The sequence below is a fragment of the Acomys minous genome (genome assembly GCF_964271855.1).
Source record: "Acomys minous genome assembly, chromosome: 11".
Classification (NCBI taxonomy): Eukaryota; Metazoa; Chordata; class Mammalia; order Rodentia; family Muridae; genus Acomys; species Acomys minous.
In genome coordinates this window covers 71702796-71720554 of record NC_140492.1, presented here as the reverse complement: position 1 = coordinate 71720554, position 17759 = coordinate 71702796, and the positions used below count along the sequence as shown (strand labels likewise).

The 17759-nt window shown below is 35.9% G+C and overlaps 1 long non-coding RNA gene and 1 gene segment (V, D, J or C); both read right to left on the bottom strand.

Annotated features, from left to right (window-relative positions):
• LOC311609387 (immunoglobulin lambda constant 6-like) overlaps window positions 1-17759 on the bottom strand; it is a 463931-nt gene that overhangs the window by 344047 nt on the left and 102125 nt on the right.
• On the bottom strand, window positions 8137-8830 carry LOC311608759. Its single transcript, XR_014783145.1, has 2 exons — window positions 8708-8830; window positions 8137-8587 (listed from the first exon to the last, which is right to left on the bottom strand). It is a non-coding gene; the product is annotated as an uncharacterized lncRNA (long non-coding RNA).

Genomic DNA, 17759 nt, shown 5'->3' with positions numbered 1-17759 from the left:
AACACCTGGGGAATTGAGTCTGTGACACTAGTGTCTCCAACAGAGGATGGATTCATTACTTTTTAATCTTACTGATATTGCTTATATTATTCTTAAATTTTTTGTTTATTAATGTGTATTTTTGTCCTGGATTTAATATTTTCCTTTATTTTTTCTTTTATTCACATTTTCCTGTTTGTTTTCTAAATAGAGAGAAATGGGCCATACCATGTGATACATGGAGAAGGATTTTGGAAGAGATGAGGGACTTGGGAGAAATGAGAGATGGGAATCCATATTTAACATATATGGTACATTTTTTCTGAGAAAGGGCTTACTCAAGACCCAGGTATTCCACTCCTTGGAATATACCCAGAAGATGCTCTACCACACAACAGGGACATATACTCAACCATGTTCATAGTTGCCTTATTCATAATAGCCAGAACATGGATACAGCCTAAAGTGTCCCTCAGTTGAAGAATGGATAAAGAAACTGGTACATTTACACTGTGGAATACTAGTCAGCTATTAAAAACAAGGAATCCCCAAAACTTGTGGACAAGTGGATTGAACTAGAAATTATCATAATGAGTGAGTTCATCCAGAAGCAAAAAGAGTTCAATGGTATATACTCCCTTATATCGAGACACTAGCCCAAGGGGCACATCCCATGAAAAAATTTACTTACAGGAAAATGGGTCAGAGGAGAGGACATCCTATTGAGAATTTAGGTGACAGAATCGTGGGAGAATAAGGAAATAGAAGGATCCAGAGGGACCTGGAAACCTACAAGAGGAAATTTATGACAGTTGGATCTGGGTCCTGGGGTCCTCTTCAAACTATGGCACCAGCCAAGGAAAATATCAGCAGTAAACTTTCAACCTCTACCCAGACTAGCTGATGGACAGGACGTTCTCCATCGTTGAGTGGAGAAGGAGTTCTGACTTTCACACAAACTGTGGTGCCCTATCTCTCACCATGCCCCCTGGATGGGGAGGCATGGTGGCACTCAGAGGAAAAATAGCAAGTTACCAAGAAGAGACTCGATACCCTAAGAGCATATAGGGAGGGACGTCACCCTCAGTCACAGACATAGTGGAGGGGAGTAGGGGGGTAGCGGGAGGGAGGGAGAAATGAGAGGATACAAGGATGGGCTAACAATTGAGGTGTATTATGAATAAATTAAAATTTAAAACTTCTAATGAAAAATTCCAGAAATAATCAATAAATTTTAAATAAAAATCAAATAAAATATATTGTACAAAACCATTTTATTTTCAATAAAAGATAATTAATTAAAATAATTTTGAAAAATTTAAACAAGTGGCACTAAGAACATAGACAGCATCAAAGCATCAAAAATTAACAAGACAATGACTACAGTTAACATACACATGTCACTAGTAACTTTAAGTCTCAGTAGTCTCAATTTTCCAATTCAAAGACACAGACTGAATGGATCGGTAAATAAAATCTACATGCTAGCTGTCTGCAAGAAACACTTATTAGCTGCAATGATAGGTTCTGATTAAGTGTAAAAAGTAGGAAAAAGATCTCTATAATCAAATGAGATGAGGAGTAAAGCAGGTATTACTCTTCTCTTAATGAAAAAATAGAAATAAAACTAAAACTAAAAAGAAGAGATGAAGGAACACACTCCATTCTAATAAAGGGGGCAGATAACCAAGATGACATTACTATCCTAAAATTATGTGCTCCAATCCCTATGGAGCCCAATTTCATGAAGAAAGTAATATAATGATCGATCTCAAGAAACTGATAACAAATAGTAGCTAATTCCAATAACATACCTTGCCAACTAGACAACCCTTCTGAACAAAAGAGAAAAAGAGGATCATTGCAATTGAAAGATATCATACATCAGGTGGAATAGCAGAATCTATAGAACATTATGTCCTAGACACCAAATGACACACATTCTACTTTGTAACACACAGAAGCTTTTCTAAAATAGATTACTTCTGGGATATACAAAAAACTTTGCAATATTAAGAGGATTAAAATCACTTTTTGGGTCCTTTTTGCCTATGATACAATAAAAACTAAAACATATTTCTAAAAATGCACATTCATGGGGATTAAACAATGCATCACTATCATGAGTGGGTCAAAATTGAAATAAAAAAGAAAATTAAAAATTCTTCAAATTAAATGAAAATCAAAACACAGCATAACAAAATTTCTGGAACACACTGAAACTGATCTTTTGAGGAAAATTCATGGACTGCATCCCTACATTGAAAAATCAAAACAAACACAAAAAGGTGTCTTAATTATACAAATCATAAACTTGAAAAAGAGGAAGAAGAAGAAGAAGAAGAAGAAGAAGAAGAAGAAGAAGAAGAAGAAGAAGAAGAAGAAGAAAAAGAAGAAGAAAAAGAAGAAGAAGAAAAAGAAGAAGAAGAAAAAGAAGAAGAAGAAGAAGAAGAAGAAGAAGAAGAAGAAGAAGAAGAAGAAGAAGAAGAAGAACCACCACCACCACCACCACAACAACAACAACAACAACGACAAGAACAAAGAAACATCAATTGCCAGAAAGAATAAATGTCCAACATAAATCAATAAAATAAAAATATCAGAAACCAGTATAAAGAATCAATTAATATTAGAAGTGTTTCTTTAGTAGACAAAATTGATTGAAAAAACAAAGACATCAACATCGACCTTGAAATAACAAAACCATAAACTATTTTGGGAACATTATCAAAATACCAAAAAGAGTTAGAAAATCATTAGGCAATAATTTAAAACCCTATGCTTCATTAAAGGTGGAAAATATAAAATGAATTTATGAAGAAATAAAGAATTTAAAGAGATGTATATTTCATAAGAGTGTTGGAAGTGTAATAAAATGAAAGCCTTCCAGCCTTAAAATAAATTAATGTAAATAAAAAACATCTGGTCCAGGTATACTGACACAGTATTCTAACAATCTTTTTAACAAACATCTTTGAGCAATCCTTCTTAAATTATTCAAAGGAATCTAAACAGAGGTTGTATTCCCAAACTCTTTTTTGATCCTAGTATCCAATTAGTATTAAAGCTACATAAAAACAGACCAAAAAGAAATCTTCAGAGCAATATTGTTTATGAGCATAGACTGAAAATACTTGCAAACATAGTACAAGTATGCATTAAAAAATATTATCCACTAAGACAAAATGGCTTTATTCCTAAAATACAATGATGGTCTATAAATGTAATAATTCTTCTACATCAATCTCTGAAAATGCAATTATATAATTTTGAGTAAATTGAGAAAGAAGAAAAGAAAAAGGGGAACAAAAAGAAGGAAATAAAAGATATAAAGTTTTGTGAAAATCTTGTACACATAGAAACACACACACACACACACTATTTAAAAACTTGCAGGAAAATGAGTGGATATAAATGCTGAATATTAGGTCAACTCATAAAACATTATATTTTTACTCATATGCAGCATCTAGCCAATAATATATGAATTTATACAAACAAATATTCATGTGGGTACAGTATAACATGTAGAAAAGGGAATAAGAATTGCCAAATATAAAAAGAAGTTGGAGGACTGAATGCAGATAGTGGACATAAGATATGAAACATTATATAAATGTAAATGTTTTCATACCTATAATTCTGTCATAGAAATTTTGGTCTGGATGATGGGAAGAAACATAAAGAATATTTGATAGAGAAAGTATAAAATCTACTTTGAAACTGCAGAGCTTATATTCTAAATGCCTACTCTAACTGTATACACTGATTTTGTATCATATCAAATAAAGAGAGCAAGCTTTTTGTCCACAAGTGATTTATTTGTGTAAGTAGGTTGTAGGGCCAGGCTAGATGATGCTATATGGTGATTTCTTCTGTCATTTAGATTTTAGCCACTAAAAGAGGTGCTTTTCTGTGACCTATGTTCTTGTATAGATATTTGTGTGGATTTCCTAACAAACAGGGCATGTGGGTTATAGACCAGGAGCTGTACTTATTGATTCTTCTGGTCTTCTGTCTCTAGGGACTAGACAGAGTGAGTGCATCTTCCCTAAAGAGGGATCAGCCAATTCCACTTTCAAGGCTTGTGGTAAGGACTCTGCGTCGCTCAACTTTCATTCATCTATATATCAACATCAAACCCCTACTTCTCTTTGGAAAGTAATGACTTTCTCTACTTAAAACCTGGCTGAGAAAGTCACCGCACCTCAGACAGCTTCCCACAGCATAGAGCCTCTCACAGTGCTGAAAGCCATAAGAATTCTGCAGACCATCTTGTATCATACATTCACCACACATATGGGTTCTTAAGAGTGAGCCATGCAGGGATGGGCCTTCTTCTCTATAGGACTGTCTTTTTAAAATGATTTATTTGACTTTTAGAAGATACAGTGGATGTTTTGGTAAGTTTCGTCCCTTTAACCATGGTGTTTGCTCTTTGCAGCTGAACTGATTACACAGTCATAGACAATCCCTCCAACCAATCAATTCTTACATTTAAAACCAATCCTCCCTTTCAAATTGTTCCCCTCCTTCTCTACTATTATATTCTCTTTCACCTCTGTATCTCTACCCTCTCTTCTGCTGAATTATAAAACCTCCCCACAGTTGACGACCTCACAGGATAGCTGCTTTCTAACCATGTTTTTTATTGTCCTAGAGTTTCCAAAATTTCATGAGTATCTGCCTTCTGATCTTTCAACAACAATGACCTCATCAGCAATATGGATCTCCAACATGGAAAACCAAAGCAAAATTATATATATATATATATATATATATATATATATATATATATGTGTGTGTGTGTGTGTGTGTGTGTGTGTGTGTGTGTGTGTGTGTGTGTGTGTATAAACATGTAATATATATATATATATATATATGTATTTATATACATGTGTATATGTCATTTTTTACTTCTGTGTTAATATATGTGTTTTTACTTTTTATGCCATAATAAAAGATGATCTGAAGTACTAACCAATCCAGGGTTTTACCGCCCATATGTGATTTCCTATGAGAGTTCATTCAAATGCTTACCAGACAGTGGAATCATCTTACTTTCATCGTTTGATCATTTAACACAGTTAGGTCTTCTCTATGTCTTCCTGTTGCACTTCCGTGTTGATTCAAAAGTGATCTTCTTCTTTCTTCTTCATGAAAGGATTGCATCAGCATACATGTTTTCATGTAATTAATTGTATGTTTGTCTTAACTAATTCCATTCTGTATATTATTTCTTCAATTGATTCATAGTGATTTTGTTAATCTTCCTATGAAGAACTCATAATTTATATCAGAGAGACAGGAAAGGTGTCAGGAAGGGGAAATAAATAAATAACATGTAACTACCCAGAAATAGATTATTACAAGAAAGTAAAAGATCATTAATTCAGTGTGATTGTTTTTCTTAGCAGTTGGGGCAGAAACTCAAGGACATAAAACCTCATATTTATACATTAGTGACATTAGTAAGAGTCAAAGCCAGGGATTCTAAATAGCTTACAAGTGGAGTCTTGGAGTGAATATAGAGGAAATTATGATTTCACAACCTCAATGGCAATGCCTTTAAAAAAGACATAAGATAGCAATATTCTTTTCACAAATGGTTTCAGAGCCAATGCTCTGGGAGGTTTTCGTCTCACTTCCTCCAAAGTTCACAACCCTGTGTAAAGCTACTATCATAAGACTGACAATAGTAGTCAGCCTCATCCTCAGACTCTGAATTAGTGATGGTTAGTAAGGCTGAGTTGGAAGAGCAGTCAATGGAGCCTGAGAATCAATCAGGAACCCCAGATGGTCTATTTTTATCATTATGGATCAAAGTGGTTGGGGGTCATCCCAAGTGCTGCTGGTACCAGTGCACATCGTAGCTTCCAATGTTACCACTGCTACACTGGCAAGAGATGGAGACTGTTCTTCCTAGTGATTCTGACACAGATTTTGGCTGAGTCAGTCCAAACTGGGCATATGACCCTGTAAGAAGAAAGTAATAAAAGTCAATAAGAACACAGCAATCTTATTCACAAGGAAGACTATGCCCCAAACATCCCAAGAAACAAAGAATATTGTCCCAGAATTCCTTAAATACATTCACCAGTTAAGTGATGAAGGAAGACAAGGACTACTGGAGCCCAAGTCATAGTGAAGACAACCAGATTTGCCTTCCTGAGTCCAATGTACAAAGTATAGTGAGGCACCCCTTTTTATCTGTCCCTAAGGTTTTAGTTGCATGCTATCTTCATGCGAATACCCTCTTCTGTGTACTGTGCAAGTCTCTCTTTTCATTTCAGAGAGAATCTGTCTGAGAAATGGTGAGATTACACATGGTGAGGCTATGGGCTCCACCAAGTGGCAGGACAGAAAAAACTGAAAGTGAAGTGGAAACAGCAGAGGAACTGTGGAGCACTGTGCAGGTGTTTGGCCATGACTTCCCAGTGTAGCCATCTGGTATATGACTACTAAGTTGCTCTTGCCAACAGTGATATCATTTAAGTATTCGCATAGTGACTATCTGGATTCTGAATGGAACATGAAATTTCCCTTCATTTAATTCTGTAAATGTCAACTAAAGCCATAGGCAGCCCTGTGTGCTTTTGCAACCCAGGATCAGTGGTTGTTGTGAGAGGTGCTCTCTTATTTTACTCTAGAAATCCAGTGACTATGCTAGCGGTCATTTCTAGGTAAGAATTCATTAGAGCATTGTAATTAATTGTGTAACTCAGCAGTTAGCTGTGCTTGATGTTCCTCCAATGTATGTGAGATGGTTTCATGCACCCATGTTAGACAATTCAGAACCACTTGTCCTCACAACTCAAGGAGATTGGAAATCCTATTTTGGACCCCTCTGGTAAGCCGACTCACTTGTACACTTGGACCCATACCCCCCCACACACTTTTAAAATAATTCTTTAAAAAATAAAGAATAAAGTTGAGTTAAAATATAAGAGAACAGATGGCAAACTTACCTGAGCATGTTAAATAAGGTTTGATAGAAAGAGAAAATTGCAGTCAGGATCTTTGGAAGAGCAGGCAGTGCTCTCTTACCTCTGAGCCATCTCTCCATCCCCTGCTTTGCACTTTTTAAAAAATCTTTTCCCAATCTCTGAAACCCCTATGCCTAGGATTTGTTCTACGCTTTCAGCTATCGAAAACTTACTTAAGATATTAGACACTGTGTTTGTCTTGTAGCCTGTCAACTTCATTTAAAGTCCCAAATTAGCAGAAGAAAGCTCACATGTCTGTGTGTTGCTAGTTTGGATGGCACATACCAATGAGAAGAAAAAACTTTAAAGGAATATATCCAAATCTCACTCACTGAAGATCTTTAGAAATGAAGACAGCCACATGTTTTATAATCATGTATACCAGGCATCCTGTAGGATGTGTATAATTCTACATGTGAAGTGTCTTGGGCCTTGGAGATGGCTCATCCAGTAAGAGTGAGTACCAATTCTAGCTCAGAATGTGAGTTTAGTTTCCAACACCACTGGTGGTTCCCAGCTGTCTACAACTCCAGCTCTTGAAAGAGTCAATGCCCCAGTATTACTTGTGCAGTTGAATATTGAACTCACATACTCCTGACTTACAGCAACAACAACAGAAATAGAGAGAGAGAGACAGAGAGAGAGATAGAGACAGAGAGATTTACTCTAAATCTACACGAGACAGTGGAATAATCTTACTCTCATTCTTTGATCAATTAGTACAGTTAGGTCTTCTTTATGTCTTCCTGTGTCACTTCCATTTTGATCCAATAGTGATCTTTTTGTTTATTCTTCATGTAATGATTACAGCAGAATACATATTTTCAAGTAATTAAATGTATATTTGACTTAACTAATTCCATTCTTTATATTATTTCCTCAATTGGTTTTTAGTGGTTTCCTTAATATTCATATGAAGAACTCATATGAGTTCTTTATATCAGAGAGACAGGAAAGATTTCAGAAAGGGGAACTATATAAAATAATGTGTAAGTACCCAGAAAAGGAATATTATAAGAAAGTAACATGTTATTAATTCAGTTGATTGTCTTCTTAGCAGTTACAACAGAAACTCAAGGACATAGAACCTCATATTTATACCTTAGTGACATGAATAAGAGTCAAAATCAGGGATTCTTAATAGCTTACAAGTGGAGACTTGGAGTAAATATAGAGGAAATTATGATTTCACAACCTCAGTGGCAGTACATTTGAAAAACACATAACATAGCAGTAGACTTTTCACAAATGCTTTCACATCCAATGGTATGGGAGGTTTTTGTCTCACTTCCTCCAAGGTTCATATCACTGTGTAATACCATTAATATCAGAAGACAGACAATAGTAGTCAGCCTCATCCTCAGCCAGTGAATTAGTTATGGTCAGAAAGGCTGAGTTGGAGGAGCTGTCAATGGAGCCTGAGAATCTATCAGGAACCCCTGTTGGTCTCTGATCATCTTCATATATCACAGGGGTTGGAGCTCTTCCCATGTGCTGCTGGTACCAGTGCACATAGCTGTCTCCAATGTTACCACTGCTGCGCTTGCAGGAGAGGAAGACTGTGCTTCCTAGTGATCCTGACACCGATTTTGGCTGAGTCAGCACAAACTGGGCATAAGCCCCTGCACGAAGGAAACAATAAAGTCAGTAAGAACAAAGCAATCCCATTCACAAAGAAGACTGTTTCCCACATATGACATACAACAACGAGTCCTGGGCCAGAATTCCTTAAACCCATTCACCTGCTAAATGATGAAAGAAGAAAAAGAGCAGTGGAGCCCAGGTCATAGTGACAACACCCATAGTGAAGATCACCTTCCTGATGCAACGGACAAAGTATAGTTAGGCACCCCTTTTTATCTGTCCCTAGTATTCTCATTGCATGCTGTGTCCATGCAAATACCCCTCTTCTGTGCACTATACAAGTCCCTCTTTTGTTTCACAAAGAGTCTGACTGAGAAATGGAGATACTACACATAGGGAGGATGTGGGCTCCACCAAGTGGCAGGAAATAAAAAACTGAAAATAAAGGGGAAACAGAAGAGGAACTGGGGAGCACTAGGCAGGTGGTCAGCTGTGACTCCCCAAAGCGACCATGTCCAGCCACCTGGTATATGGCTGCTAAGTTGCCCTTTGCCAACAGAGAGACCACTTGAGTACTCCCATAGTGACTATCTGGATTCTGGATGGAACATGAATTGTCCCTTCATGTAATTCTGTAAATTTCAACTAAACCAGTTTGCTTTTGCAACAGAGGACCAGTGGTTATTGTGGGAAGAACTCTCTTGTTTTGCTCCAGAAATCCAGTGACTATATTAGTGGTCATTTCTAGGTAAGAGTTTATTAGAGCATTGTAATTAAAGTGTCACTCAGCATTCATCTGGTTGATGTTCCTTGACAGTATATGAGATGATTTCAAGCACTCATGTTATACAATTAAGAACCACTTGTCCTTACAGATAAAGGACATAGTTATCCTATTTTGACCCAGTCAGGTAACCAGATGCACTTGTATGCTTGCACACACACAAACACACACACACACACACACACACACACACACACACACACATGCATGCACACACACATGCATGCATACTTACTCTTTAAAAATATTTTTTTAAATATCAAGTGTAAAGATTACCTTTAATAAAGTGAACAAATGGCAAAGGTATCTGTGGGAGTTAAATAAGGTTTGAGAGAAAAAGAAAATTCCCCATAATTAGGCAAAGGTGAACTGAACATTGGGTCAACATCAATGTGTAATAAATGTTATATGAATTTTTCATTCCAAAATTGTGAATTGATTTCCAGCTCAATTTCTTTTGCATGTGAAAATTTACACTTGTCATTTTTGTTTTATAGTCCTAAGATATAGATTTTGTTAATTTGTATTTTACATAAAAGCCTTAAATGTGCTTTGAATATATAAGATTTGAACATGAGTGTTACAGATAAGACTTAATGAACAATGGATTATTGGAGCTTGTAAAGTAGAAAAAATTTTAATGCACACAAAATGCTGAAGACAATAAGAAACATGGACCCATTAGAAATAGCATTTTTTTATGTTATTGATTAAAACAATTCATCAGATTAAAATCTGATAATGAGCAAGTAAAATGTTATAATTAACAGCCTGTGTTGGGATTCTGCAATTATCTCTGTGATACTCCTATAGGCTCTCTATGAGACACACAAGCACTATGAATGAGGGAAAATCCTCCTTTTAGTCAATATCTGAGTATGAACTGTAAGAAATGTTGGGTAGTTTGACATTCTCCATATTGATCAGTAAGTCCCCGCAGAAGGAGTTCACCACAATGTCAAAGCCGTCAAGAATAGATTCCTGTGTACCTCTTCAATGATACTGGCAGTTTTGCCATGCTTCATTTTTGAAAGACCACGTTCATGAATGTTCCCAGGGTAAACTTAAATGTCATTCAGTATCATGCATGCTGTTCAGTAAGTGCACATTTCCTCCCATCGTTTTTCAGATACATGGTTCTGAAAACTCAAAGGTTCTGCACATGACACAACAGATTCATGGGCCAGATCGTCATAATTCTGCTCTCTCTGAAAGTTTAGTGATTTCATGTCCAAAGGAATATACAACTGTATTCTGATCCCTCTCAGAAGTTACAGTGACTAATAATCAGATTAATATAAGCTACATTTGGTAATACTTTGAGTAAAACATTTTTCTGTGTTCATTTATGAGGAAACCTAATCATGTAGTAGTATTGTGATGATCTTTTTGTTGTGAATTTCATAGTTATATTTAAGGAGGAAAATTATTAAAGTTGCTTCCTATTGAGGACTTGCTTAACATTTTTGCAGAGTTTGGCCATTGACTTTGCTTTCATCCAGGCTTGCCTGTTTTGTTGGCAGAATTATGTCTGTGGTAGAAATGAGGACCTTCTGTCCAGTGGCTTGTTTGCACATTAGAGGCCATCTCCATAACGAGGTTCTTTGATACTAATCATCTTCTTTGAGGTAGGCTTGGTGTTGGGAGTTAACCTGTTTCATTGTCAATGAATCTTTAGAGTAATAAAAATATTTTAAATGTCATATTCTGTATGTCTTTGGGTTTTTTAATACCTTGTCTTTCTTTAGAATCATATCTATCTGCTGTACCTAAGGTGTATATTCTATTGATAAAAGTAGACTAGCAATTGCTATGATCATGATTTAATCTACTAATATTTAATTTTTATAACTTATTTCTTCTAAGCAGATTGATAACAGTTTCAAAGCACTGGAAGTAAATATTGTACATTAAGTCATAGTAGAGAATACATATATATATTGTCTGTGTGAGTGTTTGTGTGTGTGTGTGAAGAATGATCTTACATTTGAATTCTATACCCCTGTATTTAGAACTTATTTTGCATCTATACTTTATATCAGTGAATAAAAAATATCTTGTGAATGACAACTGAGGCATTAAGTTGAGGAGTAGATTTACTAGTCTACTTTTTCTTCTATCTTCCTGGAATGTTTCTATGTTCCCCCTTTTTTCTTTTCAATCACTTTCTTCAAATAGGATGTCAATGTCCAGCGGAGTCTTACAATTAAAAGATATCATACATCAGGAGGAATTAGCAGAATCAACAGAACATTACATCACAAACACGGAATGATATACATTTTACTCTGTAGCACACAGAAACTTTTCAAAAATACATTTCTTCCTGGAACACACAAAAAAATTTGCAATATTAAAAGGATTGAAAGCACTTACTTGTGTCCTTTTTGTCTATGATATAGTAAAAGCTAAAACACATCTCTTAAAAATGCACATTCAGGTGGATTAAACAATGCATCACTATAATGAATGGGTCAAAACTGAAATTAAAAGGAAATTAAAATATCTTCAAATTAAAATAAAATAAAAACACAGCATAACAAAACATTCAGAACACACTGAAATTGATCTTTTAAGGAAAATTCTTAGGACTAAGTCCCTACATTGAAAAATCAAAACAAATACAAAAAGTGGCTTAATTATGAAAATCATAAACTTGGAAATAAAGAACAATAGCAACAAAAAGAGATATCAATTTTTAGAAAGAATAAATGTCCAAGAGAAATATAATAAATCAGTACAAAGAATCAATTAATCTTAGAAGTGCTTCTTTGAGTAAACAAAACACATTTAAAAACAAAGAAATGAACACAGACTTTGAAATATCAACACCACAAATTAAGTTGGGAACATCAAAAAAATCCGAAAAAAAAAGGAAATCATTAGGAAATAATTTAAAACCTTATGCTTCATTAAAGCTGGGAAATATAAAAAGAGTGCATGAAGAAATAATGAATTTAAACAGATGTATAACAAGTCTGAAAATAAATAAATATAAATAAAAAGCATCAGGGCCAGGTAGGTTGACACAGTGTCCTGACAATCTTTTCACAAATATCTTTAACCAATCTTTCTTTTTTTATTTTTAAAAATATTTTAAAATTTATTTTGTATACAATACTGTGCCTCCATGTAACACTTGTAGGCCAGAGGAAGGCACCAGAACACATTATGGATGGTTGTGAGCCATCATGTGGTTGCTGAGAAATGAAGTCAGGATCTTTGGAAGAGCAGGCAGTGCTCTGTTACCGCTGAGCCATCTCTCCATCCCCTGCTTTGTGCCTTTTTAAAAATCCTTTCCAAGTCTCTGAAACCCCTATGCCTAGGATTTGTTCCATACCTTCAGTTATTGAAAACTTACTTATGATATTAGACACTGTGCTTGTCATGTAGCCTGGCAACTCCATTTAAAGTCCCAAATTAGCACAAGAAAGCCCACATGTCTGTGTGTTGCTAGTTTGGATAGCACATACCAATCAGAAGAAAGAACCTTAAAGGAATATACCCAAACTCACTCACTGAAGATCTTTAGAAATGAAGACAGTCACATGTTTTATAATAATGTATACAAGGCATCCTGTTGGAGGTGTATAATTCTACATGTGAAGTGTCTTGGGCCTTGGAGATGGCTCATCCAGTAAGAGTGAGTAACGACTCTAGCTCAGAACCTGAGTTTAGTTTCAAGCACCTTTGGTGGTTCCCAGCTGCCTACAACTCCAGCTCTGGGAGGAGCCAATGCCCCAGTATTTCTTGTGCAGTTGAACATTGAACTCACATACTCATGACTTACAAGAACAAGAGAGAGAGAGAGAGAGAGAGAGAGAGAGAGAGAGAGAGAGAGAGAGAGAGGCGAGAGATGAATGTGTCTACCTGCCTCCGTTTACCTCTAATCTCTCTTCATGGAATTGTATTAATTCTTTTCAGTTAGTGTCTTAGTTTATAACTCTTTCTTCTTTTTTGTTTTTTAAAAATATATTTCATTTATTTATTCATATTACATCTCAATTACTGTCCCATCCCTTGCATGCTCCCATTCTTCCTTCCCTTCCATTTTACCCTTACTCCCCTCCCCTATGACTGTGACTGAGGGGGACCTCCTCCCCCTGTATATGCTCATAGGTTATCCAGTCTCTTCTTGGTAGCCTGCTATCCTCCCTCTGAGTGCCACCAGGCCTCCCCATGCAGGGGATCTGGTCAAATATGGGGCACCAGAGTTCATGTGAAAGTCAGTCCCCACTCTCCACTCAACAGTCGAGAATGTCCTGTCAATTGGCTAGATCTGGGTAGGGGTTCGAAGTTTACTGCATGTATTGTCCTTGGCTGGTGCCATAGTTTGAGCAGGAGCCCTGGGCCCAGATCTGCCTGTCATAATGTTCTACTTGTCGGTTTGTGGGACACTATGGGTCCTTCTATTTCCTCATTCTCCCTTGCTTCTATCACCTAGAGTCCCAATAGGAAGTCTTCCCTTCTGTCCCACTTTCTTAGTAAGTGAAAGCTTTCATGGGACAAGCATCTTGGGCTAGTGTCCAGATATAAGTGAGTATATATCATTTGACTCTCTGCTTCTGGGTTAACTCACTCATTATAATCATTTCTAGTTCAATCGATTTGTCCACAAATTTCAGAAAATTCCATGTTTTTAATAGCTGGGTAGTATTCCATAGTATAAATGTACCACAGTTTCTTTATCCATTCTTCTACTGAGGGACACTGAGGCTGTTTCCAGTTTCTGGCTATTATGAATAAGGCTGCTATGAACATGGTTGAGTAAATGTTCTTGTTGTGTGCTGGACCTTCTTCTGGGCATATTCTGATGAGTGGAATAGATGCGTCTTGAGGAAGCCTTATTCCCAGTTTTCTGAGATAGCACCAGATAGATTTCCAAAGTGGTTGTCACTTGAGTTTTTGAACTTAGCCATTCTGATGGGTGTAAGATGGAATCTCAGAGTTGTTTTGACTTGCTTTTCCCTTATGATTAAGGAAGTTGAGCATTTCTTTAAGTTTTTCTCAGTCATTCTTAAGTCATTCAAAAGAATAGAAACAGAGGTTAATAAAATTAATATTAAAATCACATAAAAACAGAACCAAAGATAAATAAGAGCAATATTGAGGATGAATATAGACTGAAACTTACAGAAAATATTTGCAAACAGAATATAGGAATTCATGAATAATCTTATCCACTATGACACAATTGGCTTTTTTCCTAAAACACAAGGGTTTTCTTGTGTTTTCTACCTCAAACCCTGAACATGCAACTATATAATTTGGAGTAAATTCAGAAACCAGAAAACTAAAAGGGGATCTTTGTCAAAGAAAGGAGGGAAATGAGTGATAGAGAGGGAAATAAAAAATGTAAAGTGTTGTGAAAATCCTGTACACACACAAACACACATACATGCACACACATACTACTTAAAACTGGCAGGATAATGATTGGACATAAATGTTCACTATTATGTCAACTCACAAAACAGTATTATTTTTACTCATATGCAGCATCTAGTCAATAATATGTGAATTTACATAAACAATCATTCATCTGGGCACAGTATAACATGTAGAAAAGAGAATAAGAAAGTCAAATATAAGGGTAAGTTGGAGGACTGAATGCAGGTAGTTGACATGAGATATGAAACAAGATATAAAAATAAATGTTTTTATAGTTATAATTCTGTCATAGAAAATTTTGTTTGGATGGTGGGTAGAAATATAAAATACATCTGATATTGAAAGTGTAAAATCTACTTTGAAACTGCATAGCTTCCATTAGAAATGTCTACTCTAATTGTATAAAAAATTGAATTTGTATCATATCAAATAAAGAGAGTAAGCTTCCTCCACAAGTGGCTTATTGATGTAAGTAGGTATGTAGGGCCAGGTTAGATGCTATATGGTGATTTCTTCTATCATTTATATATAAGCCACCAAAAGAGATGATTTTCTGTGAGTTATGTTCTTTCATAGATATTTGTATAGGTTTCCTAACAAACAGGGGATGTGGTTTGTAGAGCAGGGGCATTTCTCTTTACTTCTGGTTTTTCTATTAGACAGAGTGAGTGCATCTTCCCTAAAGGAGGATGATCAGCCAATTCCATTTTCTAGGCTTGTGGTAAGCACTCTGCATCTCTTAGTTTTCATTCATTTAAATACCAACATCAAACTCCCTACTTCTCTTTGGAAGATCTAGCAATGATTTTCTCTACTCAAAGCCTGGCTGAAAAATTCACCTCACTTTAGACAGCTTCCCACAGCATAGAGCCTCTCACAGTGCTGAAAGCCATAGAATTCTGCAGACCATCTTGTAGCATACATTTACCACACATTTGAGTTTTTAAGAGTGAGCCATGCAGAGATGGGCCTTCTTCTCTATAGTACTCTTTTTTAAATGATTTATTTCACTTTTAGACGATAGAATGAATATTTTGCCAAGGTTCCTGCCTTTAACCATGGTGTTTGCTCTCTGCAGCTAGACTCATCCACAGTCATAGACAGTTCCTCCAACCAATCAATTCTTAGATTTAAAACCTATCCTCCTTTTCAAATTGTTTCCCCTTTTCTCTACTATTGTATTCTTCTTTCACCTCTGTATCTCTACTCTCTCTTCTGCTCAATTACAAAACCTCCCCACAGTTGATGACCTCACAGGATAGCTGCTTTCTAACCATGTGGTTTATTGTCCTAGCATTTCCAACATTTCATGAGTATCTGCCTTCTGATCTTTCAACAACAATCACCTCATCAGCAATATGGATATCCAATATGGAAGACCACATGAAAATTTTATATATATACTAGTAATATATTTACATGTAATATATATGCATACACACACACACACACACACACACATATATATAAATATATATATATATATATATATATATATATATATATATATAAACAGCTTTTCTTCTTTGCAAATATATGTGTTTTTACTTTTTATGCAATAATCAAAGTGAATCTTAAGTACTAACCAAACCAGGGTTTACTGCCTGTATATGATTTCCTGTGAGAGTTCATCTGAATCCTGACCAGACAGTGGAATAATCTTATTTTCAACCTTTGATCAATTAGCACAGTTAGGTCTTCTCTATATCTTCCCATTTCACTTCCATGTTAATCAAACAGAGATCTTTTTGTTTATTCTTCATGTAATGAGTATAGAAGAACACATGTTTTGAACTAATTAATTGTGTTTTATACTTAATTAATTCCATTCTGTATATTATTTCTTAAATTAATTCATAGTGATTTTTTTAATCTTTCTATGAAGAATTCTTACTTTATATTAGAGAATCAGGGAAGATGTCAGCAAAGTGAAATATATAAGTAATATGTAACTGTGAAGAAATAGATTATTGTAAGAAAGTAATTGAGTGTGATTTTTCTTAGCAGTTGGGAAAGAAACTCAAGGACATAAAACCACATATTTATATTTTAGAGTCAAAGTCAAGGATTCTTAATAGTGTACAAGTAGAGGCTTGGAGGAAATATAGAGGAAACTATGATTTCACAACCTCAATGGCAGTATGTTTAAAAAAATACATATCACAGCAATAGTCTTTTCATAAATGGTTTCAGAGCCAGTTCTCTGAGAGGTTTTTGTCTCACTTCCTCCAAGGTTCATATCACTGTGTAGTATCACTACTACAATAGTAGGTAGCCTCATCCTCAGACGGTGCATTAGTTATGGTCAGTGAGGCTGAGTTGGAGGAGCTGTCAATGGAGCCCGAGAATCTATCAGGAACCCCTGTTGGCCTCTGGTTATCTTCATATATCACAGGGGTTGGGGGTCATCCCAAGTGCTGCTGGTACCAGTGCACATAGTTATTTTTAATGTTACCACTGCTGCACTTGCAGGAGAGGGAGACTGTGCTTCCTAGTGATCCTGACACAGATTTTGGCTGAGTCAGCACAAACTGGGCATATGACCCTGCAAGAAGAAAACAAGAAAATCAGTAAGAACAAAGCAATTCCATTCATAAAGAAGACTGTTCCCCAAATATCATATGCAACAATGAGTACTGTGCCAGAATTCCTTAAACCCATTCACCTGTTAAATGATGAAGGAAGACAAGGAACAGTGGAGCCCAAGTCATAGTGAAGACACCCATAGTGAAGATCACCTTCCTGATGCAATGGACAAAGTATAGTTAGGCAACCCTATTTATCTGTGTCTAGTATTTGGGTTGCTTGGTGTGTCCATGCAAATACCCCTCTTCCATGTACTATACAAATCCCTCATTTCATTTCAGACAGAACCTGACTGAGAAATGGAGAGACTACAGTTAGGGAGGATGTGGGCTCCACCAAGTGGCATGAAAGAAAAAACTGAAAATGAAGGGGAAACAGCAGAGGAATTGGGGAACACTAGGCAGGTGGTCAGCAGTGACTCCAAAAGTGACCATGTTCTGCCATCTGGT